General features: G+C 44.2%; 1 protein-coding gene and 1 long non-coding RNA gene across 5 annotated transcripts in view; one reads left to right on the forward strand and one right to left on the reverse strand.

The window, feature by feature from the left end:
- Nucleotides 1-1735: 1735 nt before the first annotated feature.
- On the reverse strand, nt 1736-25117 carry LOC150042178 (uncharacterized). Of its 4 annotated transcripts, none has more exons than XR_016533630.1 (5): nt 24851-25117; nt 23739-23939; nt 7484-7623; nt 5237-5309; nt 1736-1782 (listed from the first exon to the last, which is right to left on the reverse strand). It is a non-coding gene; the product is annotated as an uncharacterized LOC150042178 (long non-coding RNA). The 4 variants fall into 4 exon arrangements; XR_016533631.1 differs by lacking the exon at nt 24851-25117 and adding an exon at nt 24501-24670; XR_016533633.1 differs by lacking the exon at nt 23739-23939.
- The window catches only part of Gspt1 (G1 to S phase transition 1), a 35628-nt gene continuing 35385 nt past the window's right edge, over nt 24905-25147 (forward strand). The window contains exon 1 of the mRNA XM_090324684.1: nt 24905-24990. The gene's annotated coding sequence lies outside the window, so the exon portion shown is untranslated. The remainder of the gene's footprint in view (nt 24991-25147) is intronic.

The raw sequence follows: 25147 nt of genomic DNA on the forward strand, positions 1-25147 counted from the left end.
AGGATTTGAATAACGCCTGATCCACATTGCTAAGTTGGAAGCTTGGGTGGGGTGTGAATGTTAGGCAAACCAAACCTGAAACAGAAACTGCTTATTTATAAACGAAATTTCTCAACCAGGTGACAATTTTAAGACACGGAGAGAGACCTGGAACATCGAGAGGAAAGGTCAATTGCCATTTGGGGGTCATCTATTTATAATCTATACTACATGGTAGGAAGGAAACAAGACTAGGGCCGAGAGTTTGGCCTAGTGGTAGAGTGCTGGCCTAGCATACATGAAGATTCGGGTTTGATTCCTCGGTACCATATACATAGAAAAAAAAAAAAAGCCGGAAATGGTGCTGAGGCTCAAGTGGTAGAGCTCTAGCCTTGAGAAAATCCAAGGACAGGGCTCAGGCCCTAAGCTCAAGCCAAAGACTGGTAAAAAAAAAAAAAAAGAAAGAAAGAAAGAAAGAAAGAAAGAAAAGAAACAAGACTATTAGGTCTGTGCACTTTTTTAAATTTTTTTTGGTGGGGCATGGGCTTGAACTCTAGGTCTGGGTGCTGTCCCGAAGCTCTTCAGCTTGAAGCTACGGCCCTACTGCTGAAGCCACACCACCACTTCCCCTTTTCTAGCGATTCGCTGGAGAGAAGAATCTCAGGAACATTAGTGCTCGAGCTGGCTTTGAACCACGATCCTCAGATCTCAGCCTCCCAAGTAGCTAGGATTACAGGTGCTTGAGCCACCACGCCTGGCATCACTTTAAGAACTTAAAATCCTGGAAGAGAGCAAAGGAAGGGAAGACATTATCCAAGAAGAAATATACTTATTACCTGATTTATGTAACTATAAACACTCTGTATATCACTTTTATGATAACAGTAAAAAAAAAATTTTAAAGAACTTAAAATCCAGCCAGCAGGGCCGGGAGTATGGCCTAGTGGTGGAATACTTGTCTAGCATGCATGAATCCCTGGGTTCAAATCCTCAGTACCACATACACAGAAAAAGCCAGAAATGGTGCTATGGCTCAAGTGGTAGAGCTCTAGCCTTGAGGAAAGCCCAAGGACAGTGCTCAGGCCCTGATTCCAAGCTCCAGGACTGGCAAAAAAAAAAAAATCCAGCCAGCACAAATAGCTCATGGCTCATAATCCTAGTTATTCAGGAGGCTGAGATCTAAGGATTGTGGTTTGATGTCAGTCTGGGCAGAAAATCCTGTAAGACTCTTATTCAATTAACAAGCAAAAAGTCAGAAGCGGAGCTGTCACTTGTTATAGAACACTAGTCTTAAGCAAAAGCTCAAGGACAGTGCGTAGTTCCTGAGTTCAATACTGGCATCAGAGACAGACAGACAGAAGGAAAGAGAGGAGAGAGAGAGAGAGAGAGAGAGAGAGAGAGAGAGAGAGAGAGAGAGAGAGAGAGAGAGAGAGAGAGAGGGAGAGAGAGAGAGAGAAAGAGAGGACTCAGAAGCCTGAAATCTGGAACATCATGGTTCAAAGCCAATTTGAGCAGAAAGGTCAGGGAAACTTCATCTCCAAAAAGCTGGACTAGAGGCATGGCTCAAGGGGTAGAACAACAACAAAGCAAATGTGAGGCTCTGAGTTCAAACCTTAGTATCAGGGAAAAAAAAGAACACAGCAGATGTGTGGTCATATGAAAGACATCAGTGAGCAAACAATACAAGGTATTCACAGCATGCATAGCAGGCCCTGTTCTGTTTCTGTAGACAGAGTCTGTTCCTAACCAACCAACCTGGGCTCCGTCTAGACTCCGTTTGCAAGCGATCAAGTGCCACTGCCTCTAGAAAGAGAAAGGAAATAATCTAGGTAGGAAAATGATCTCCAGAGCAGCTGTCTACTCTTCCTCCTTCCCCTGGGCCATGGTTTAGATGTGGTTTGCACCCAAGCTAACCCTAAGCATTAGCTGTCAGTTATCACAGCCTCTTGAAGAAACGAAGCCTTGCAAAGCCACTGGAGTAACTGGAAATCCCCCAAGAAAGAAGGTATTGATTTCCCAACAGGTGACAGAGTGAGCTATGTATCCAAAAAGGGTGAAACTCAGGAAAGATTTTTTTTTAAGGCTAGGGCCAGGAGTTTGGCCTAGTGGTTAAAGTGCTTGCCTAGCATGCACGAAGACCTGGATTCGATTCCATGGTACCACATACATAGAAAAAGCTGGAAGTGGTGCTGAGGCTCAAGTGGTAGAGCTCTAGCCTTGAGAAAGTCCAAGGACAGTGCTCAGGCCCTGAGCTCAAGCCCAGGACTGGCAAAAAAAAAAAAGATTTTTTTAAGGCTAAATTAAGAAAAATTACATATGTATTTTGAAACAATAATCCCTGAGCCAAAATATTAATAATAGCTGAGTATGGTAGTACATGCCTGTAATCCTAGCACTCAGAAGACTGCAGCAGGAGGTTCAAGTTCCAGGCTAGTTTGGAATATATAACAAGATCCTCTCCAGAAAGAAAATGAATAACAAACATGCTGCCAGTCCAGAGTGGAAGCTGTCCTCTTAGAAATAAGTTCCATGTAAAGTGCAACCAGCCTTCATGCCAAGTTGTGGCATGAAGTTGTGTTCTACTCTGAAGAGTTCTTATTATCAAGCGTACATGCATGAGATTTTTCCATATAAATTTCCAACTTCAGTTGTTGTCATTCCTTGGTCCCACCATGACAAAAGTGACTCCATTTATGTTTTAACCATAGCTTGTTTTATAAGAAAAAATTTATCCAACTACATGATTTTTTTTCAGAATTACTAAACTTATGGGCAAATTTTCACATGAGAACTTTTTTTTTTTGGTGGGGGCGGGGAGTCATGGGACTTGAACTCTGGGCCTGGGTGCTGCTCCTGAGCTCTTCAGCTCAAGGTTAGTGCTCTACCACTTTGTGCCACAGTGATACTTCTGGTCTTCTGGTGGTTAATTGGAGATAAGAAACTCATGGATTTTCCTGCCCAGGCTGCTTTTGAACCGCAATCCTCAGATCTCAGCCTTGTGAGTAGCTGGGAATGACAGGTGTGAGCCACCAGTGTGAAGATGACTCACCCCTTTAAGGCATCTCGGTCTATGGAGGCCAAGAGGGAAGTTTCATAGGTATATTTATTCATCTGAACTCTTGGTGGCAGCAGTGGCCAAGGTTCCTGGCAGTGGGGCTTTATATACATCAATCCCTCCTTCTCTGCATGGTGGTGTTTTCTGCTTCATCTTAAACAAGGGCCCTAACAAGATAGTTGAGATTATTCTAGATTTTTCCAATAGATACTCGATCTCACCAACTCTGAAGTGTCACCAACAAACTCTTCCAGTATAGTGTTAAATTTAGGAGTGGTACTGTATACCTTGGAATATAAAATACACCTGTGGGCCAGCACTGAGGAGGCAGAGCCCATAGGATTGAAAGTTCAAAGCCGGCCTGGGCTACATAGCAAGATCCTGTCTCCAAAAGAAAAGGCAGAGGAGTCAGGAGTTTAAGTAGAGTGCTTGCCTAGCCTGCACAAAGACCTAGGTTCAATTTCTTGGTACCATGTACATAAGAAAAAAGCCAGAAGTGCTGCTTAGGCTCAAGTGGAAGAGCTCTAGCCTTGAGAAAGTCCAAGGACAGTGTTCAGGCCCTGAGCTCAAGCCCAGGACTGGCAATAAAAAAAAAAAAAGACGGGGGGAAAACAAGATGAGGGATGGGGGAGGGGGGAGGGAAATGGGGACCATGACATGTGAAAGGGTATCAATGTGTGGGAATTAAGGCACATTTATCTGGCAAATATCATGTAACCCTTCTATTAATTACAATAAAAATATATTAAAAAATGATAAAGAAAACAAAAAGCCAGCCTGGGCAGAAAAGTCTGTAAGACTCTTATCTTCAATTAATTAGCAAAAAGCCAGAAGTAGAGTTGACTCAAAGTGTTAGCGCACCAGTTGTGAACAGAAAAAGCCAAACAAGAATGCCAGACCCTGAAATCAAGCTACAGGACCAGAACAAAAAGAAGAAGAGCTGGACACGGTAGCTCACACCTGTAATCCTAGCTACTCAGTAGGGTGAGATCTGAGAATCACAGTTCAAAGCCAGCCTGGCATAAATGTCTGTGAGATTCTTGTTTGCAATTAACCACCAAGTAAACCAGAAGTGGCACTGTGGCTCAAAGTAGTAGAGCAATAGCTTTGAGCAGAAGAGCCCAGAGTTCAAACCCCACAATGACAAAACAAAAAAGAAAAATGTAGGTTAGTTGCCACTGGCACAAGTGTGATGCTACACACCTATAATCCCAGCCATTCTAAAGGTGGAGATAGGTTTGTGATAAGGCCAACCTTGGGAAAAAGTTACAAAAACCCTAATATACATATTGGCCAACAAACATACTACTGGCTGTGGTCTCGGCTGCTCAGGAATCAGAGATAATAGGATTGGGGTAGAGGCCAGCCTGGGCGAAAGCTTAGGTCTCAACAAAGTACTCTGAAAAACAACTCAATGGCAAAAAAAGTAATTAGAGATGTGGTTCAAGTAGAAAAGCACTGAATTTAATCCTGAGCATGACCAAAAGATAAAGAAAAAAAAACAACCAAAAAAAAAAAAAAACCACTGCCACCAATCAGGCCCTTCCAATCAAGAATAACTGCCAACTGTACCAACTGGAAGTGCTTTGGGGAGAGAGCTCAGGGTAATTACAATATTTCAATTCCTTTTATTTATGGGCCCCTTTCACCAACTAATAGACATTCCTTTTACCTTGCACATAATTTCACAAACCTGATTGCTGTAATAAAATTATGAGTGCATGAATAATTTGCACACATTCAAAACTGGGATTTGCTCCGAGATGTGTTACCATCTTCAATGCTATTTTGCATTTTCCTGATCAAGAGGATTTTTCTAAAAAAAAAAAAAAGAGAGAGAGAGAGAGAAAGAGAAAGAGAAGAGAGAAAGCAGCAATACTGATCTATGATTAAAATGAATTCCTATATTTCTATATATAAAATCCCATCTCTGGTGACAATGACATGATTTTCATGTAAAGGTGAGCCTACCATTGAATGTATTTCTTTTGTGGGCATGAGGATGTTCAAAGTCATGCTTTTCTAACTTCAGTTGACCAAAACCTGAGGCATACCTGGTGTTTTCATCATTTTGACAGTTGTTGACTGTGCCAACCTGGAACATGTGTTTTCTAGTCCTTTTCCCTTTCTTCCCAGGACTCCTCTCATGTAGCCTTTATCCTAGATGGGTTTAAGCCAGCCGGGAGTGGTGATGATACACACATGTAATCTCAGCACTGAGGAGGCAGAAGCAAGAATGACCTCCAGTTTGAGGTCAGTTTGGGCTGTATAGATCCTGTCTCAAAAACAAAACAAAATAAACTGTAACAAACAAAATAATCACCAACTATTAGTTTTCTAGGTAGCAAGTGAACACAACTTTGTGGCCTAAAAATCACAGATATTAGTTCTTTGGCGGGCCTAGGGGTGGGGGTGGGGGGCAGACAGCCCTATTAGAAGCAAAGAGTAAAAGCAGGGTTGCTTTCTCCCAGAAGTTCTGGGGACAATCAATTCCGGCTCTTTTCCAAGCAGTGCATCTCTCTAAATCTGAGTTGTCTTCTTTTATATGTTAGTTTTGTGAGACAGAGTTTCGCTCTGTAGCTCAGACTGACCTTGAACTCTCCATTTTCCTGCCTCCACCTACCAAGTGCTAGGATTATAGACATTCACTATCATGTCTAAAGTTAGTTCCTTATGTTAGCAAAAAACAAAGGATATAGGGGCTGGGAGTTTAGCCTAGTGGCAGAGTGCTTGCCTAGCATGCATGAAGACCCGGGTTCGATTCCTTGGTACCACATACATAGAAAAAACTGGAAGTGGTGCTGAGGCTCAAGTGGTAGAGCTCTAGCCTTGAGAAAGTTCAAGGACAGTGCTCAGGCCCTGAGCTCAAGCCCAGGACTGGCAAAAAAAAAAAAAAAAAAAAAGGATATAATCTGAAATTGGATAGGGAACAGGGGAAAACAAGATGAGGGGTGGGGGAGGAGGGAAGGGAAATGGGAACCATGACATGTGAAAGGGTATCAATGTGTGGGAATTAAGGCACCACTTATCTGGCAAATATCATGTAATCCTATTAATTACAATAAAAATATATTAAAAAATAAAAAAGGATATAAAAAACAAAGGATGTGAACAGTTACTGCAACATTGTTTAAAATACTAGAAATATCATTAAGTCTAGCAACAGGGGAGAGGTTGAATAAGCCACAAAGGAATGGACTCAGCAGAATCACAGGAACCAGAAGCTTCTTACTGTGTCAGCCATTCCCAACCCCAACCAGATACTAAAAAACCCACAAGGAATGAAGTTGATAGCACTTGGGCCCATATAAACAAGGGAAAAATGATTTTTTTTTGCCAGTCCTTGGACACTTTTGCTCAAGGCTAGTGCTCTGCCACTTGAGCCACAGCACCACTTTCAGCTTTTTTTCTATGTATGTGGTACGGAGGACTCAAATCCTGGTCTTCAGGCATGCTAGGCAAGCACTCTACCACTAGGACAAACTCCTGCCCAGAAAATTGATTTTTTTTCCTACATGCAAAGGTATGCTATGTATGAAGTATGGATGATGTGACTTCATTTCTATCTCAGGTTTAAATATAATATAGACATGGTAGTATTTTCATAAAAAAAAAACTGGAAGTCTATACAGCATCTACTAAGTATTGATAGTGTGCTAGGTGCTGAGAACATGCAAATAAAAAAAAAAAATCAGAGCCAGGCCCTGGTGACTCACACCTATAATCCTAGCTACTCCAGAGGCTGAGATCAGAGCATCACAGTTCAAAGCCAGCCTGGGCACAAAAAAAAAAAAAAAATCTGTGAGACTCTTATCTTGAATTAACTACCAGAAAACTAGAAGAGGTACTGTAGCTCAAATGGTAGAAAGCTAGCCTTGAGCTGAAGAGCTCAGAGACAGTGCCCAAGCCCAGAGTTCTAGCCCCACGTTAATTAAAAAAAAAAAATTCAGACTGCAATTGCAGGAAAATAAAGAACTTTTCTATTTTATTCTGGTATCTATCCCATGTCTAACATATAAAAAGTACTCAATCCAGGCACATGTGGCTCACATCTGTAATCATAGCTATTCCAGAGGCTCATATCTGAGGATCAAGGTTCAAAGTCACCCCGGGCAGGAAAGTCTATGAGACTGTGATCCCCAAAGAACCAGCAAAAAGTCAGAAGTGGATCTGTTGGCTCAAGTGGTAGAGCATCAGCCTTGCGGGGGCAGGAGGGGGGTAAAAAGCTCAAGGATAGCACCCAGGCCCTGATTTCAAGCTCCAGTACTGGCATACACACACACACACCCCTCCATAAGCATTTATGACATAGCAGGGAGGAAGATATAGGGAGGGAGGGAGAAAAGGAGAGAGGAGGAAGGGACAATACACATCTTTTTGAACTTGTTCCCAGCTTGGTAAATCTGGAAGAAAGAACTCCAAAGTTGGAACTTCGCATCATAAACTCACCCTCCTCTGCAGAAGAACAGACACGTTCAGTCACTGCCTCTGAGCCCATCTTCACAGTTGAGGTTTACAGAGCTTCAGGGAGCCCTCTTCTCTGGGGCAAGTGAGAGCCAGATTTCTCAGGCTAAGCTGGAACAGACAAGCTGCAAGATGGGGAAGGATGGTGCTGGAAGTGGCAGAGTGCTAGCCTTGAACAAAAAGTGTTCAAGGACAGTGCCCAGGTCCTGAGGTCAAGCCCCATGACTGGAAAAACAAGCAAAAAAAAAAAAAAAAATGAGGGGGAAGGATGAAGGCTGTTGATGCTGGGACAACTCTCCAGACAACTCAAATGTGACACCCAATGTCACTCCAGGGAACTACATGGAAATCTTACACTATACACCCTTCCACAGTTTTCCTGATGATTCCATGAGGTGTTGAGACCAAGGCTAAAGGACTATATTTAAAGATCCTAGGTCTCTAAAGCAAGCCCAGAGCAGGCTGAGCTGGTGTGTGTGTGTGTGTGTGTGTGTGTGTGCGTGTGTGTGTGTGTGTGTGGTCACTGAATCTTATTTTTTCTGCCTGAATAAGCTGCTGATGAATTCATTATCTGGGTTCATCTCTGATTTCCTTTCTCATAGCTCACTTAATGACACTTACATTTGCATAGCAGAAATGCAAAGAAGAAACAGATGTGGGCTGGGAGAAGATTAGTATTTGAGGAAGACCTTGGAGATAAACAGGTCTGGAGAGAAGCAGGCTCTGCTTCTGCCAGCTTCATCGCTTTCAACCACGTTCACCTCCCCTGAGCCTCCCTGCAGCATGGGGTAGAGATACCAATTCTGCAAGGTCAGTATATTAAACAAGACGAGACCACTGATGTGTCCACAGTAAAACAGAAAAAGGTTAGTGAGCACTGAGGACCAGAGGGGATGGTCAAGGCCATATAAATACGACTAAGCTGGCATTCAAATGCAGCCCATCTGGCTTCTGAGTGCCCACTGTAAATTGCTATTGTACAGTAGCTTCCATGAGGTATTGTGAAGGAGATTGTGAGCTGGGCGCGCTCACATCTGTAATCCTCACTACTTAGGAGACTGACATCTGAGGTTTGTGGTCCAAAGTCAGGGCAGGAAAGTTCTATAGAACTCTCATCTTCAATTAACCACTCAAAACACTGGAAATGGAACTGTGGCTCAAGTGGTAGAGTATTAGCCGTGAAGACAAAAGCTCAGGGACAGCATTCAGGCCCTCAGTTCAAACTTCAGGACAGGCATTTTTTTTTAAGGCAAAGAATCCAATAAGGTGCTCCTCTAAGAAAGAACATAAAAAAAAAGAGTTGCTCTGTATCATTAGCTATCAGAGAGAGGCAAATCTAAAACAAAATGAGCAACTACTACAGACCCATTAGGATGACTATTTAAAAAAATAGGAGTTGGGCTGGGAGTTTGGCCTAGTGATAGGGTGCTTGCCTACCATACAGGAAGATCCAGGTTTGATTCCTCAGTACCACATACATAGAAAAAGCCAAAGTGGTGCTGTAACTTAAGTGGTAGATTTCTAGCCTTGAAAAAACTCAAGGACAGTGCTCAAGCCATGAGCTCAAGCCCAGGACTGGCAAAAATAAATAAATAAATAAATAAATAAATAAATAAATAAAGGAATTAAGCATCATTAGCTCATACCTCTAATCCCAGCTACTTGGGAAGCTGAAATTGAGAAAACCACTATTTGAGGCAGGCCTGGGCAGAAAAGTTCATGAAACACTTTCTCAACCTAGAGCTGGGTGCCCTGGTATGATCCTTCATCCTAGCTACTTTGGGGAGTAAAATTTAGGATTTGGTCTCAGGTACACAACTAGCTGGTGCCCAGCACAAAAAAAAAAAAAGGCTGAAGTTTTGGCTCAGAGGTAGGAACACCTGCCTGGCAAATGTGAGGCCCTAAATTCAAACCCAAGTTACATACACACACACACCCCAAAAATGTATGCACAAATAGTTATAGTCCAAATGCCCATTAATAAATTCCTGTCATGTGGGCTTACAATTAATCAGCAGAAAGTAGGCACTGTGGCTTAAGAGTAGAGCATCAACCAACCTTGAGAGAAAAAGCTAGATTTACCTAGTTTCCTTACCAGCTCATTCTTGTAAACCTTTCTACCTAGGCTGAGATATGAAGATTGCAGTTTGAAGCCAGCCAGGAAAAGAAAGCCTTGTGAGACTCTTATCTACAATTAATCATCAAAAAATTAAAGTGGAGTGGTAGCTTCAGAGTAGAGTGCTAGCCTTAAGCAAAAAAAAGCTATAGGATAGGACCTAGGCACTGAATTCAAGCCCTATGAGTAACACAATAATAATAATAATAATAATAATAATAATAATAATAATAATAGTAACTGGAACTCAAAGGGTTGGAGTATAACCAATGACACAAAACCCAAGACGTGAAAAGAACCAAACACTGAGAAACAAGAGTATATATAGTTGTCTAGAAAATATCAGAAACTGCCACCCAAACTACTGTCTTCCAAAAACATGCTTAATTAGAAACTGAATTCAGGGATCATTCAATTTATTTTGAACAAACAGAAATTTCAGTGAATATTATTTGTCTGCTTTACTAATTAGAAATCAGCTGGTCTCTGCCAGGCAATTATCACCAGACTCTAATTGCCTGGCTGGGAAGGAAGCTGGTCCTGCCCCCAGTCTCGTTTGCTGCTGTTATTACCTCAGTAACATTCGCAATGTTTACTAACAGCCTAGAGGATTAACACACACCCAACAGGCTAATCTGACAAAGGCAATTTCAAGCCCAAAGAAACAGGATGCAATTAAATTATAGGGTAAGACATCAAATGTGTTCTGGAGCACTAATTTAATATGCCACCCCTCTCTCTCTTGGTACCAGCAGCAGTTTAAGTGGCACTCCTGCTCCAAGGGGCACTAAGCACTGTGATGCAAGATTTGATACAAGGGGCTGCACCCAATTAAAAAGCTTATCAACAACCAAAGAGACAATCACTAGAACTAAGAGACAGCCCAGAAAGTGGGCAAAAATCTTCACCAGGGTTTAAGTGATAAAAGATTAATATCCAGAGCATATAAAGAGCTCAGAAACTGAAACAAATACTTCAATTAATAAATGGGCAAGCAAACTGAATAGATAATTCACAGAAGAAATGGCTAGCAGAGATGCAAGATATTCAACATTGTTAGCTGTAAAGGAAATACAAATTGAAACTATAGTAAGAAGCCACGAACCACTGGCTCACACCTGTAATCTTAGCTAATCAGGAGGCTGTTTTTGGGATGGGAAGTGTATCCTAGTGGTACAGTGATTGCCTAGCATGCACAAAGCCCTGGGTTCAGTTCCTCTGTACCACATACACAGAAAAAGCTGGAAGTGGCGCCATGGCTCAAGTGGCAGAGTTCTAGCCTTGAGAAAAAAAAAAAAACAAGTGTCCAAGGACAGTGCCCAGACCCTGAGTTCAAGCCCCAGGATTGGCAGAAAGAAAGAGGCTGGGGGTGGGGAGAGAAAAGAAAAGAGGGAAAAGAAAAAAGGTTTTTGAGGATGCTAGTCTGAAGCCAACCCTGTCAGGAAATCTGTGAAACTCTTATCCCCAAACTTACCACCAAAAATCCAGAACTAGAATTGTTTCTCAAGTGGTAGAGCACCGGACTTGAGAAAGAAGCTCAATACATCACTCAGGCTCTGAGTTCAAACGCTAGGACCGGAACAAACAATAAATGCACACACACACACACACACACACACACACACACACACACACACACACTCCTGCACTAAGACTCATGCCATTCCAGCAATAATGACAGGGGAAGGAACCCCCATACATTGCTGATGGGGATGTAAACTGTGAACATCATTATGGAGAACAGGCCGTTGTGGCTCTCATCTGTGATCCTAGCTACTAGGGAGATTGAGAGCTGAGGATCACAATTCAAAGCCAGACTTGGCAGGAAAATCCATGAAACTCTTATCTCAATTAACTACCAGAAAACCTAAAGTGGAGCTGTGGGTCAAAGTGGTAGAGCATTAGCCTTGACCAAAGGAGCTCGTGATAGCACCCAGGCCCTAATTTCAAGCCCCACAACTGACGAAAGAAAAAAATCAGTGCAAAAGTTCCTCTAAAAACTAAAAATAGACCTGCATTATAAATTCTGCATAATATATCCAAATGTCTGTAGATCAATCAGTATATAAAAAAGACATCTGTGGCTGGGAATGTGGTTTCATGGTAGAGTGTTTGCCTAGCATGCATAAAGCCTTGGGTTCAATTCTCAGTGTCACATACCTAGCCTTGAGCAAAAGAAGCTTGGGGACAATGTTCAGGCCTTGAGTTCAAGCTCTAAGACCAGCAAAAAATAAAAAAAAATTAAAAGATGCCTGAATACTCATACCTATGGTTGCTCTACTCACAATAGGCAATCTGAAGTGCCCAACAACCATGAATGGGTGAAGAAAATAAGGTACATACATACTATGGAATATTGCTTAGTGGTAAAGAAAGATGAAATTATATCATTTGCGGCAAAGTTGATGAAACAAGATCATCAGGTTGAGTTATATGTCAAGTTGATAAAGCCAAATATCCCACGTTCTTGCTCATTAGTGAAACGGAGACCTTAAATGATGGTGATGATTATGTTATTGGTGGTGATGGCTCGTGAGTCCTAAGTATTTAGGCTTACGTGTCTGCTCTCTCTCTGTCTCTCTGTCGCTGTCTCTTTCCTTTTTTTTTGTTTTGTCAGTCGTGGGGCTTGAACTCTAGGCCTGGGCACTGTATCTGAGCTCTTTAGCTCAAGGCTACCATCCTACCCCTGGAGCCTCCGTGCCACTTCCAGTTTTCCAGTGGTTAATTGGAGATAAGAGTCTCTCATACTTCAGTGCTTGGGCTGGCTTTGAACCGAGATCCTCAGATCTCAGCCTCTTATGTAGCTAAGATTACAGGCATGAGCCACGGCACCTGGCTCTCCCTCTTTCTATCCTTCCCACCCTCTTTCCCTCTCTCCCTCCTCCTCCTCCTTCCTTCTCTCTCCTTTCTTCTCTCTTTCTCTTCCTCTACCCCCAACAGCGTATCAAGGATTTTGCCTGAGCTGACCTCAAATTTGAGATCCTTCTGCTTCTCCCTCCTCTGAAATAGAGAATGGCAAGGGACTAAATGAAGATTGTTGTCTTAATAACATAGCTCAAAACTTCTGTTTATTTGTAGTGCTGGATAATAATGATGCATTAAAGTTATTGCCACAGATATTTACAAGGTGATTATTTTGTAATGGTGAGCTGAACCTCAAGATTTGCATGTTTATGTAAGAAACTGTCTATAGCTTTGGTTTCCTCTCCGACTCACTCCCGAGATTTTTTTTTTTTTTTTTTTAGTGTTGGTGTGAAAACTATTGGGCTAATCTTGGGTTGAAATAACCAACAAACAACATACCACTAAAAGCAGTAGGTTGGGCAGGTTGATGGTGTAGCTCAGGGTAGAGATCAAATCCAGACTGGATTTAACTTCGGGACTGCAAAGGGCCAGTTTTTTGTTTTTGTTTTTGATTTTGCCAGTCCTGGGCTTGAGCGCAAGGCCTGAGCACTGTCCTTGACTTTCTCAAGGACAGAGCTCTACCACTTGAGCCTCAGCACCACTTCTGGCTTTTTTCTATGTATATGGTACCAAGGAATCGAACCCAGATCTTCATGCATGCTAGGCAAGCACTGTACCACTAGGCAAAACTCCCGGCCCCCCAAAGGGTCAGTTTTTACAATTGGTTGACTTCAAGTTACTTTTCTTTCTCTGACTAAAATCGGCCTGTTTGGAAACGTGGCTTTTATCTTTCTCTCAATTTCTCTCATGGAAGGTCACGTAAACAACTTAGTTTTGGTGCTGTAAAAAAAAATATATCATGAATGACATCATTTGGGTTTTATCTACTGAGACCTAAGTCCAAATTAGAGGCCTGTTATACATATTCTTCAATTTTGGCTTCAGTATGCATATATGGGCTGGAGTCCCTGGGGTTCCTCTAGGGACTTTAAACCTCAATTTAGAATCTACCACCAAACTAAGCTGAGCACATGACTGTAATCCCAGCACTCAAGAGGCTGAAATAAGAGGTTGCAAGTTCTAGGTCAGCCTGGGCTATATAACAAGATCCTATAGCAAGGAAGGAAGAAAGGAACGGAAACAACGGAAGACAGGGAGGAAAGGAGGGAGGCAAGGAAGGAGACAGAAACCACTAGCACTTCCAGGAAGCCTTCCAGGCTGCCCATTAGTGACCCCTCCCGCTGTGAACCCTTCGGCTCTGCTGATTAGAATAGTTTTGAGTGGGGAAACGCATGGTATCCCAGGGCCTATGTTAAGTGGCCATGTAAAATAGTTGCTATAGGTTTCTCTGATTTATAGGTGAGGAGACTGAAGTGAAACTAGAGTCACTTGAAAAACTAGAAAGAAGCAGACAAACCAAATTCAGACACGTTTCTTTAGCCCAGGCCCCTGTCCTAAGTCTCGTGGGTGTCCTTACATACACGAATCTGTCCCCGCTCGTATCTCTCCACGATTGCCACCAGCCCACAAGAGCAGAGTCTTTGTCTCACTACAGGCTGCTCAGTGCCCAGCCCCAAGACTGATGTATAGTAATATTGGTATTGAACATTAATAATCATTCTTCCCACAGTGGAACTGAAGACATGACTAAAGATGGCACCTACAGGAAAGAGAGAAAGGCAAGATGGACAGGGCTGCCTTCCCTACTCACTGCAACTCCCATCTGCCACAAGTTGCTCAGTGCGGCTCTTCCCTCAACCTCCTGAGCTCTCTGTCACCACTGTGAGAGGACACTTGATTGCAACCCAGATATACCTTGGGTCTCTTACAGCAAATGCATCTGATGTTCCCAGATCACTTTTCACACTCAGGCTCTGTAACTTAAAGACTATATCACTCCCCCCAGCTAGATACCCTGAGTGCACGTGTGTGTGTGTGTGTGTGTGTGTGTGTGTGTGTGTACTCTATGTAGTTTTGAGGCTTGAACTCAGGACCTAGCAGCTTGTCTCTTAGCTTTTTTACTCAAGGCTACTACTCTACTACTTGAACCACAGCCTCATTTCTGGCTTTTTTGCTGGTTAATTACAGATAAGACTTTCATGGGCCAGGAGCTAGTGGCTCACACCTGTAATCCCAGCTACTCATGAGACAGAGATCTGAGGATCGTAGTTCAAAGCCAGCCCAGACAGGAAAGTCTAGGAGACCCTTGTCTCTAGTTATCCACCAGAACACTAGAAATGGAGCTGTGGTTCAAAGTGACCACTATCCTGGAACAAAAGAGTTCAAGGACAGTGCGTAGGCCTTGAATTCAAGCCCTACGATCAAGCCAAAATTAAAAGTCTCATGGACTTTCTTACCTGGGCTGGCTTGGAGACATGGTCTTCAGATCTTAGGCTCCTGAGCAGCTAGGGTTACAGAGCTATTGCAAACTGTGCTGACTTTTCTCATCAGCTTCATTCTATTCCTGAGCTGCTGCCTGCACTCCCAGGGTCTGAACTGCACCCTCAAGATAAGTTTCCATCCCCTCTGATGACCTTTATCAGCGTTTTCACCCTTCTCCACCTTGTCTGCCTCCCTCCTTTCAGTCACCAAAGTGCTGGGGCGAAAACGCAGTGACTGGCCTGCTAAACTAGTGCTCTACCATTGACCTGGCGACACACCAAGCCCCAACCTTGTAAGTTGCATCTATCCCTAGAAAGAGCACCTGTCTGCTGCCCTGGATCCTGGCCGACTCCTTGTGAGTCGCTCCCGGGTCAGTTCAAGGGATTGTGTTTCTGGCTCCTTAAATTCTCCTCTGCAACTTTCCACAACACACACACTTTCACTTTCCTCCACCTGTCACTCTGAAGGGAAGTTCAGCAGAGTGTCAGGCCACAGAGGCCTGCTAGTGTTTCCTGAAGCCATGGACCAGGGGTCCCCAGGCTGCTGCTGGGAGAGACAGGTGAAGTTGATGTGTGGCCCCTAGTGTTAAATAGCACGGAATCAATATCCTGGTACAATGGTTTTGCCATTATCTTATGATCCTCCCCACTGGGGCTAAGAGACAGGCTGGTGTGAATTCTACTGTACCTTTAACACATCTCCAAACCTTGCTAATCTCCATTTTGAACAAAGACAGTGGACTTCTCTTGGTAATAGTGCCTGGCTAGCATGTATATTTTTTAAAGTACCTTCCTTGCATAGTAAAGGATATTTGTTCCTATTTCTTTTTTCTTCCTTTCTTTCTTTTCTTTTTTCTTTTTCTTTTTTGCAATTCCTGGGCTCGAGCTCAGGGCCTAAGCACTGTGGACTTTTTCAAGGCTAGAGCTCTACCACTTGAGCTTCAGCACCACTTCTGGCTTTTTTCTATATATTTGGTACCGAGGAATCGAATCTGGGTCTTCATGCATGCTAGGCAAGTGCTCTACCACTAGGCCAAACTCCAGGCCTTGCTCCTATTTCTTGTAGTAATCATTTCTTGTTAAATTTATTTGATGACAGAAAGTACCAACTTAAAGAGAAAGCATTAAGTTGGGTAGGCAGCCTAGAAGGAGGCAGAGAGGGGGAAAGTCATGGGCTAAGGCTGACCCTGGGTCAAAGATACAAGATTCTATCTAAAAGATTCTAACTGAAAGCCTAAAAAAAGAATAAAGTATGGCATAATAAAGTGGTAGAACATGTCTCCTCTTACTAGCTGCATTTGTCACAATGGTAAAAAGACAGAAACAACTGTGCATCTGTGTCTCACAACTGTGAACCTAGCTACTTAAGAGGCTGAGATTTGAGTATCATGGTTTGAAGCCAGTCTGGGCAGGAAAGTCTATGAGATTTTTTTTTATCTTCAATTAGCCACCAGAAAACCAGAAGTGGAGCTGTGGCTTGGGTGGCAGACTGCCAATCTTGGTAGAACAAGCTAAGGGACAGCATCTAGGTCCTGTGTTCAAGCCCCAGAATTGGCATAAACAAAACAAAGGATTTCAAATAGCTTTCAGAAGTGATAGACCCCTGCCTTTTTTTTTGTCGGTCATAGGATTTGAACTCTGGGCCTGAGTGCTGTCTCTGAGCTTTCAGCTCAAGGCTATTGCCCTACCCCATGAGCCACAGCGCCATTTCCAGTTTTTTGGTGATTAACTGGATATGAGTCTCACGGACTTTTTAGTACCCAGACTGGCTTTGAACCTCGATCATCAGATCTCAGTCTCCTGAATAGCTAGGATTACAGGCCTGAGCCACCAAGCCCAACTTAGACCCCTGGCTTTTACAGCAGGAATCAACTTTTCATGAGAGTCAGGCTGCCTTAGTAGCATGACAGCTGCTTGTAGGCTCCCAGTTGTCAATTTAGGTAGTGCCATCTGGTGACTGGCATTTAGATACCTTGTAAGAGCTGAGCCCTGCCAATACAGCAGCAGGACTGGGCACAGCTCATCAGGGTCCTGAAGTCCCCATTCTATATCACAGCAATAAGCCGTGAAGGGAGAGAGAATGATATCTCCACAATTCTGTGATATGCCATGTTCTTAAGCTACCTGGGCTGAAGAACAAATCTGCAAAGGGGAGAGGGGTGTGTGTGTGTGTGTGTGTAGATTTACTCTGATTGCCAGGAAAACCTGAACAACTGGTTTTCATAGCAATTCATTGCCAATAGAGGTTCACACATAGGATTGGGGAGGCCAGTCTCACACAGCCCCTATCTCTAGGTCACTGTGATTTTACCAGCTGCCAGCCAAAAGCAGAGGCTTCATGTCTACTTGTCAGCCAGTCTGTCCTTTTCTTTTTTCTTTGCCAGTTCTGGGCTTGAGCTCAGGGCCTGAGCACTGTCCTTGGATTTTCTCAAGGCTAGAGCTCTACCACTTGAGCCTCAGCACCACTCCTGGCTTTTTTTCTATGTATGTGGTACCGAGGAATCGAACCCGGGTCTTCATGCATGCTAGTCAAGCACTTTTAACCACTAGGCCAAACTCCCGGCCCTAGTCTGTCCTTTTCTTAAAAAACAAAACTTTGCACAATACACTCTTCTCTGTGTTTTGTGTATTTTGTGATTCATTAAGATTCCTTTAAAGCTGGACTCTGATTGGCTCCATACTTGTAATACTGTGGAGAAAGAGGTGGGAAATTTCAAAGTTAGTTGGGAGGGGGATAGAAAAGTTCCAAAAAGCCCATCTCAATGGAGATTTGAACAAGATGGTACACACTTATTATCCTAGCTACCAGGAAGCTACCCTTGACATAGGTCACACACTGAGTGTGCCCTTGCTGAAACCAAGACTCAACTACAAAAGTAGCCAGCAAAAACCAGAGATGGAAGCATGGCTTAGCAGTAAGGGTACCTGTCTAGCAAGTGCCTAGTCCTGAATTCAAACAAACAAATAAAAATAAATCATAAAACTCTTTTTTCCTAATTTTTTTCTCCTGCTATTTGTTGTTTGGGTCACTTCCTTCCATACTGCATCTCTGCTGATCCAGATTTAAAACAACATGAAATTTGTTAATGGCTACACAGTGAATTGTATGTATTGTGATTTTTTTTTTTTTTACTTTTTTTTGTTGTGGTTGCTGGTCATGGGGCTTGAACTCTGGGCCTAGGCGCTGTCCCAGAAAACAAGGCAAATAATTCTACATAAGGCTAAGTGAAGAACAACTGGTTAGTTGGAGATAAGAGTCTCACGGCCTTTTGTGCTTGGGCTGGTTTTGAACCTTGATCCTCAGATCTCATCCTAGTGAGTAGCTAGAATTAACAGGAATGAGCCAGCGACCAGCTCTATGATTGTTTTTGAGAGTCTTCCTATGTAGTCAAGGCTGACCTGGAACTCACAATCCTTCTGTTTCAGCTTCTCTGCTGGGATTACAGTTGTGTATTATCATGCCAAGCTGAATTACATACTTCAAACGGAGAATTGTATGGCTTGATGTTGTTACAAACAAACAAACCAGCTGGCTGTGATGGCTCAAGCCTGTAATCCTAGCTTCTTGGAAGCAATAATCAGTGCACCAGGGTGAGAGATCAGCCAGGTATTTAAAAATGTTAAGAAACCCCACCTCAATCAATGGTTTCCTATTATTCTAGCAGAGGGGAAGCACAAGTAGAATGATCGCAATCCACAGTGGCCTGTACAGAAATGGAGATCCTATCTGAAAAACTGGCCAAGGCAAAAAGGATTGGAGGCTTGGTTCAGGTGATAGAATGTCTGCTAGCAAGCATGAAGCCTTGAGTTCAATACCCAGTACTACACACACACACACACAAAAAAAACAAAACCACAAAATCATAAAAGCAGAAAATAAATCCAAAATACAAAACTGATCAGTTTACCACAGTATTTTGTTGATTCTGAGTTAGAAAAATCAAGCAGAATTTTTTTTCTTTGTCCATTTTAGTTATCCAGGTGACTATTGCTCAGGTTCCAGACTTCGAGGAATAGCTCAGAGCTGACTACCCATAGCTACAACAAAAGCCCAGTGGAAGACTGAGTATCTCCCTGCTGAGAAATGTTGGACGCGGTAGTGCAGTCTCCAATATCTACTGTTCTGCCCTGATCATTTGTGCTAGCCAGTTGTTCTTCGCTTAGCTTTATGTAGAATTATTTGCCTAGTATGTGTACAGCTCTGGGTTTGACCTCAGCACTTTTTGGGGGGGAGTGTGGGTGGGGAACAGTCCTGCTTAGCAAGGAGCAATATGGGAGGGGAGGATCAAAGTACACTGTGTGCATGTCGTAATTATCACTATGAACCTCCTTTATACGATTAATGTGTGCTAATGGAAAAGAGTTGATAGAAAGGGTGACTTTGATCAAGATGCAGTGTACTTCTAAGCTGATTTGTGAGATCACATGGAGTGGGTTTGTGGAGGGAGTAGCAGGAGACCCTCCAAGAGGGCTTCTGGGGAAAGTATTCTCATTCCTAACAGCAGAATGAGATGTTCTTTCTTATTTTCCTGAACTTGCACTTGACCTCTAACTCTGCAGACTAGATTTGGAAGGTTAAGGCAGCAGCTAAGAGTAAGCACTGTATTAATAGGCAGATAGAAGGCTCCTATTCCTCAGTAGGCTAGAATGGCTAATCATGCCTCTAACCTTGCAGTAATGCTTGGGCAAATATCTCAAAGAAAGCATCTAATAAAACTCAAGCTTGGAAAATAAAATTTCCTAAAGATGAGTTTTTTGGCCCTAAATATCTTCTGAAAGAAAGCACCAACCAAAAAAATTTGAAAAAAAATTTAAAGCCTGGTCCTGGTAACTCACACCTGTAATCCTAACTACTCAGGAGGCTGAGAACTGAGGAATGCAGTTTGAAGTTTATTTTCTCTAATAAATCACTAAAAAAAAACTACCACCACAAGCTGCGGATCAAGAGGTAGAGTGTTAGTCTTGAGCAAAAGCAGCTCAGGTATAGCACCTAGGCCCTTAGTTCAAGCCTCAGGAACACTCCCCCCCCAAAAAAAATAATAAAAAGAATACAATTAGTAGTTCTCAAATGTGCTTCATCTATGTCTATTAAAGATAATTGGTTTCTAAGAAACTCAAGTTATAAATTCTAAGAATGTAAGATATAATAAAGGAAGATTACTAAAATTTAAGATTGGACATTATAGTAAGTAAGCACATATTTTCCTTTTTTCAGTATCCTTCCATTTTCCTAATTAAGTAGAATACACAATAGAGATAGAGATGAGAGATACTCATCTACCACACCTGGCCAGGAACTGACTTATTTCTGATCTTACAATGTGAAGCAAGGTGTTAAGATGTCAACAATTGGCCATTTTGGAACGGAAGGTTGGGATGTGAAGGTTTGTGGCTCTTTTTGTGCTCTGTATTTACAAAAGTCTCCACGGGGTACTGGTGGCTCATGCCTGTAATCCTAGGTACTTATGAGGCTGAGGATTGCAGTTTGAAGCCAGCCCAGGCAGGAAAAGTTCATGAGCCTCTTGTTTCCAAGAAATTACTCATAAAGAAAGCTGGAAGTGGGGCTACACGATCATGAGACATTTGTCCTGCTAGAAGCAAGATTAGCTTTATTGTTCTGCCAGGGGACATCATGGAGGAGGCCCTCCTTCCACTTAAGATGATGATGTAGAGGACAAAATATTGACAGCTGAGCATGCAAATTGGGCCAAGTGGAATGAGGAATTGAGACATGGCCATCAAATGGGCCCATGCAGATAGGGAAACTGAGCTCCTCAGTTGTTCTGTAGATGCAAAATTTGAAGCATGGTCTGATTCTATCAGTCCACAAAAATAAAGATGGTAAGTTCCCACTAACTCCTATAAGCCTGTCCCCAACATGTCAGTTTAATAGCAACAACATCATTACCAGGAGTTCTGAGCTCTAGTCTCCTGTCAGGGTCAATTCTTTCATCACAGATGGCCCTCATTCACATATGTGTATGCTTGTGTATCTCACTTGTTGCTCATGGCTGTGGCACTTTACCATTTGAACAATACCAAGTCAAGTTTTTTTGCTGGTTAACTGGAGGGTCTTTCAGATTTGTCTGTCCTGGCTGATTTTAAGGAGATCGTCAGAGCCGGCGCGGTGGCTCACCCCTGTAATCTTCTAGTTACTCAGGAGGCTGAGATCTGAGGATTGTGCTTCAAAGCCAGCCTGGGCACCAAAGAACAAACGTGAGACAGTTATCTCCAATTAATTACTACAAAACAGGAAGTGGGGCTGTGGCTCAAGTGGTAGGGTGGTAGCCTTGAGCTGAAAAGCACACAGACAACACCCAGGCCCAAGGGTAGGGTAGTAGCCTTGAACTGAAGAGCTCAGGGACAGTGCCCAAGTCCACAGTTCAAGCCCCATGTCCAATCCCCCCAGAAAGAAAGAGAGGGAGAGAGGGAGAGAGAGAGGGAGAGAGGGAGAGAGAGGGAGAGAGAGAGGGAGAGAGGGAGAGAGAGGGAGAGAGGGAGAGAGAGGGAGAGAGGGAGAGAGAGGGAGAGAGGGAGAGAGGGAGAGAGGGAAAGAGAGGGAGAGAGGGAGAGAGGGAGAGAGGGAGAGAGGGAAAGAGAGGGAGAGAGGGAGAGAGGGAGAGAGGGAGAGAGGGAGAGAGGGAGAGAGGGAGAGAGGGAGAGAGAGGGAGAGAGAGGGAGAGAGAGGGAGAGAGGGAGAGAGGGAGAGAGGGAGAGAGGGAGAGAGGGAAAGAGAGGGAGAGAGGGAGAGAGGGAGAGAGGGAAAGAGAGGGAGAGAGGGAAAGAGAGGGAGAGAGGGAGAGAGGGGGAGAGAGGGGGAGAGAGGGAGAGAGAGGGAGAGAGGGAGAGAGGGAGAGAGAGGGAGAGGGAGAGAGGGAGAGAGAGAGAGAAAGAGAGAGAGATCTTCAGGTCTCAGGGATCTGATATGGGTTTATTGGGTAGAGGGGAAGGGAGTCATGAAGACCCTGAGATTGAAAGAAGACAGGATTATTTGCCATGATATTGTTCAGTCCTTTGGATAATTGGAGCTTTGCCAAGTATAGCTACGTGGAACCTTGTGAATTCACATTCCAGTGAATAGCAATGAGGCCTTGGAAAAACTGTCCCTTATTAGTTATTAGTCCTTTGTTTCAAGAGCCCTCCAATGGGTAGGAAAAGGCTGTGTATTCCACTGAACATTTCATTAGACACCTTTTACATGCCTAACATGTAAAGGAGACCAAGTAAAGACCCTGACCTCAAGTTGCTCACACAGTAATTAACACCTTCCTGCTGGCCCAAAGATTTTGAAACCAATGGAATAGATTCCTCCCTGAATACCCATAATCCTCCAATTGGGAGATGAGACAGTTAATGACATCACCTACTTTTCTAAGGAGCAGTCTTAGCACTTTTTGCACCTGGAAAAAACACCAGACACAAAGAAACACTGCGAATTCAATATGATGTGTGTTTCCCAGCACCCAGGTATAGTGGCACATGCCTGTTAGCCCTGTACTAGAGAGGCTGGGGCAAAAGGATCAAGAGTTTGCCACCAGCCAGTGCTGCAAAACAGGATCCTGTCTCAAGAATAAAACAAAAACAAGCAAGCAAACAAAAAGCTCAAGGGATGGGGGACAACGATATATTCATTTTATTTATTTCGCCAGTCCTGGGGCTTGAACTCAGGACCTGAACACTGTCCTTGGGCTTTCCTCTACCACTTGAGCCACAGCACCACTTCCAGCTTTTTCTATGTATGTGGTACCCTGGAATCAAACCTGGATTTTTGTGCATGCTATGCAAGCACTCTACCACTAGGCCAAACTCCTGGTCCCTGACTCATTATATTCATATAGTACTTTGTTGAGTACTACATGAATTGTACAACTAAAAGATAAAGACAAAAAGAAAGGCAGTCACAGTGGTTCATGCCTGTAATTCTAGCTACTCAGGAGGCTGAGATCTGAGGATTGAGGTTCAAAGCCAGCCTGACACTAAGGAATGGGAGACTCTTATCTCCAATTAACCACTAGAAAATGAGAAATGGGGCTGTGGCTCAAAGTGTAGTGTAATAGCCTTGAGCTGAAGAGCTCAGGGACAGCATCCACGTCCACAGTTCAAGCCTCATGACCTACAAAAAGAAAAAAAAAAAATTCTGCAGTCTTAGCAATTTGTAGAGACTGAGAGATTATATAGGCTAGCCAGAGCAAAATGCTTGAGAGATTGTACCTCAATTAATGGCTGACCTCAGTGGTACACTTCTACCATCCCCAGCCACTCAGAAAAGCAAAAGTAGAAGGACTGCAGACCAGGTTCTCCTAGGCAGAAAATGATACTCTACCTCAAGAATAGCTAACACAAGAGACCAGGAGTTTGACCAAGTGGTAGAGTGCTTGCCTAGCATGCAAGACCCGGATTTAATTCCTTGGTACCACATACATAGAAAAAGCCAAAAGTGATGCTGTGGCTCAGGAAGCCTTGAGAAAGCCCAAGGACAGTGCTCAGGTTCTGAGTTCAAGTTCCAGGATTGGCAAAAAAAAAAAAAAGAATAGCTAACACAAAAAAGCACTGGAGGTATATGGCTCAAATGAGTTCAATCCTGAATATTGCAAAATGAAACCCATAAAATGTGCTAGCTTAGTATTAAACAAATATAAATCACAGTAGTATAAGATTTAACTTAATGAACTTTTCTTTTTTGGGAGGGCAGTACTGAGACTTGAAACTCAGTGCCACTTCTGGTTTTCTAGTGGTCAACTGGTGATAAGAGTTTCTCCGACTTTAGTGTCCGGGCTGGCTTTGAACCGTGATCTCCAGATCTGAACCTCCTGAGTCGCTGAGGTGTGAGCCACCTTACCAGGCTCTTGAGTTTATTTTTGACTTAGTTCATCAGGCTCAGTTCTCTTTTATCTTTTACAGTACGGAGGGCTCAAACCAAAATCCAGAGTTAAGTTTGGTTAGAGGATATCTTCTTCAAGATACCTGAAGTTAGGAAACATCCGTTTTCTACAGGCCCACTCTCTCACTCTGTAATTTCCAGGCAGGTTGGCTGCACTGTCTAGACTCAGGAAGAAAAAAAAAAAAGAAAGAAAATCAACCATGTTTTTCTGTCTTGGGTTTCGCATGAGTGCAGTTGTAGGAAAACTTCAACAGGCACTCGGAACAACAGGTTTTCCTAGTTCTGTGTGCGGTGAGCATGAAAGGCCAACCTTAACTATTACTTTCTGATGGCTCGTTTTATTTTTTCCCCACGCGTACCTACCACGGTCTGCACATCTCAGGAAAAAAAAGAAATCATTAACGTAATACGGGGTGTCTCCTGCTGGAAGCCGGACCCGCCGAGCTCAGCCTCCTTTCCTGAGTTAGCTGGGGTACAGGCGTGCGCTGCCCGGTGCTCGGGGAAACCGCCTGGCCCGACCATGCGGACGGCTCTGAACCGAGCTGCGGGATGCATCGGGGCGGAGGGCCGAGCTCCCGGCGGAGGCGGACGGCGCGGTGGAGAAGCCTCGGCTCGGGCTCACTAGGCCGCCGGCGTGTGAGTCACCCCGGTTAAGGGCAGCGGGGGGCGGGGGGGGGGCCAGGCGGCTCCACGTTTTTATGGTCGGTTCCCCAAACGCACCCATCAAAGTGAAGACGCTGGGCGTCGGCCTGGGCCCTGGAGGGAGAAGGGGAGGAACCGGGGAAGAGTCCGAGGCGGGGGAGGGGAGCTACCCGGCTGAAGAGGGTTCTTTTTCCCACGCTAGGTCGGCCCTGCGTCTCCACTCCTCCCTCTTTCTTCCGGTGGGCCCGGCCCGGGACACCGGGGGGGCTCGGCCGACCGTCGCGGCGGCCCCGCCCCCACCCCGTGACAAGCGGGGACCCGCGAGCCGCCGCCACCCCCGCCGCCTCCTCGCGCAGCCTGCTGGGAAGCAGAGCCACTTCCGGCTGCGCCCGCCGCACACCACCCGCGCCCCCCCCCCACCTCCCAACCTGGAACTCCGATTCCCGTCGGCCCCCAGGAAAACCGCAGCGGGGTCGCGCAGGCATTGCCGGAACTCGTAGTTCCCTGGTCTGCAGCGCTTCGTAGCCGGAAACGGGGACTGCCAGAGCCGGGAACTACCAGGGCGAAGGTACGGGTGGCGGCGAGGGGTCAATCCGCGTCCGGCGTGGGGTTAAGCGGCGAGGCCGGCGGCGGCGGTGGTTGGGGTTTGGTGGGAGGAGATCGGCTCGCACACACGAGGAGGAGGGTTGGGCCGCCACCGTCGTCGTCGTCGCCGCCGCCGCCGC

This window comes from Megascapheus bottae, chromosome 36 (assembly GCF_031878675.1).
Source record: "Megascapheus bottae isolate mThoBot1 chromosome 36, mThoBot2.hap1, whole genome shotgun sequence".
NCBI lineage: Eukaryota > Metazoa > Chordata > Mammalia > Rodentia > Geomyidae > Megascapheus > Megascapheus bottae.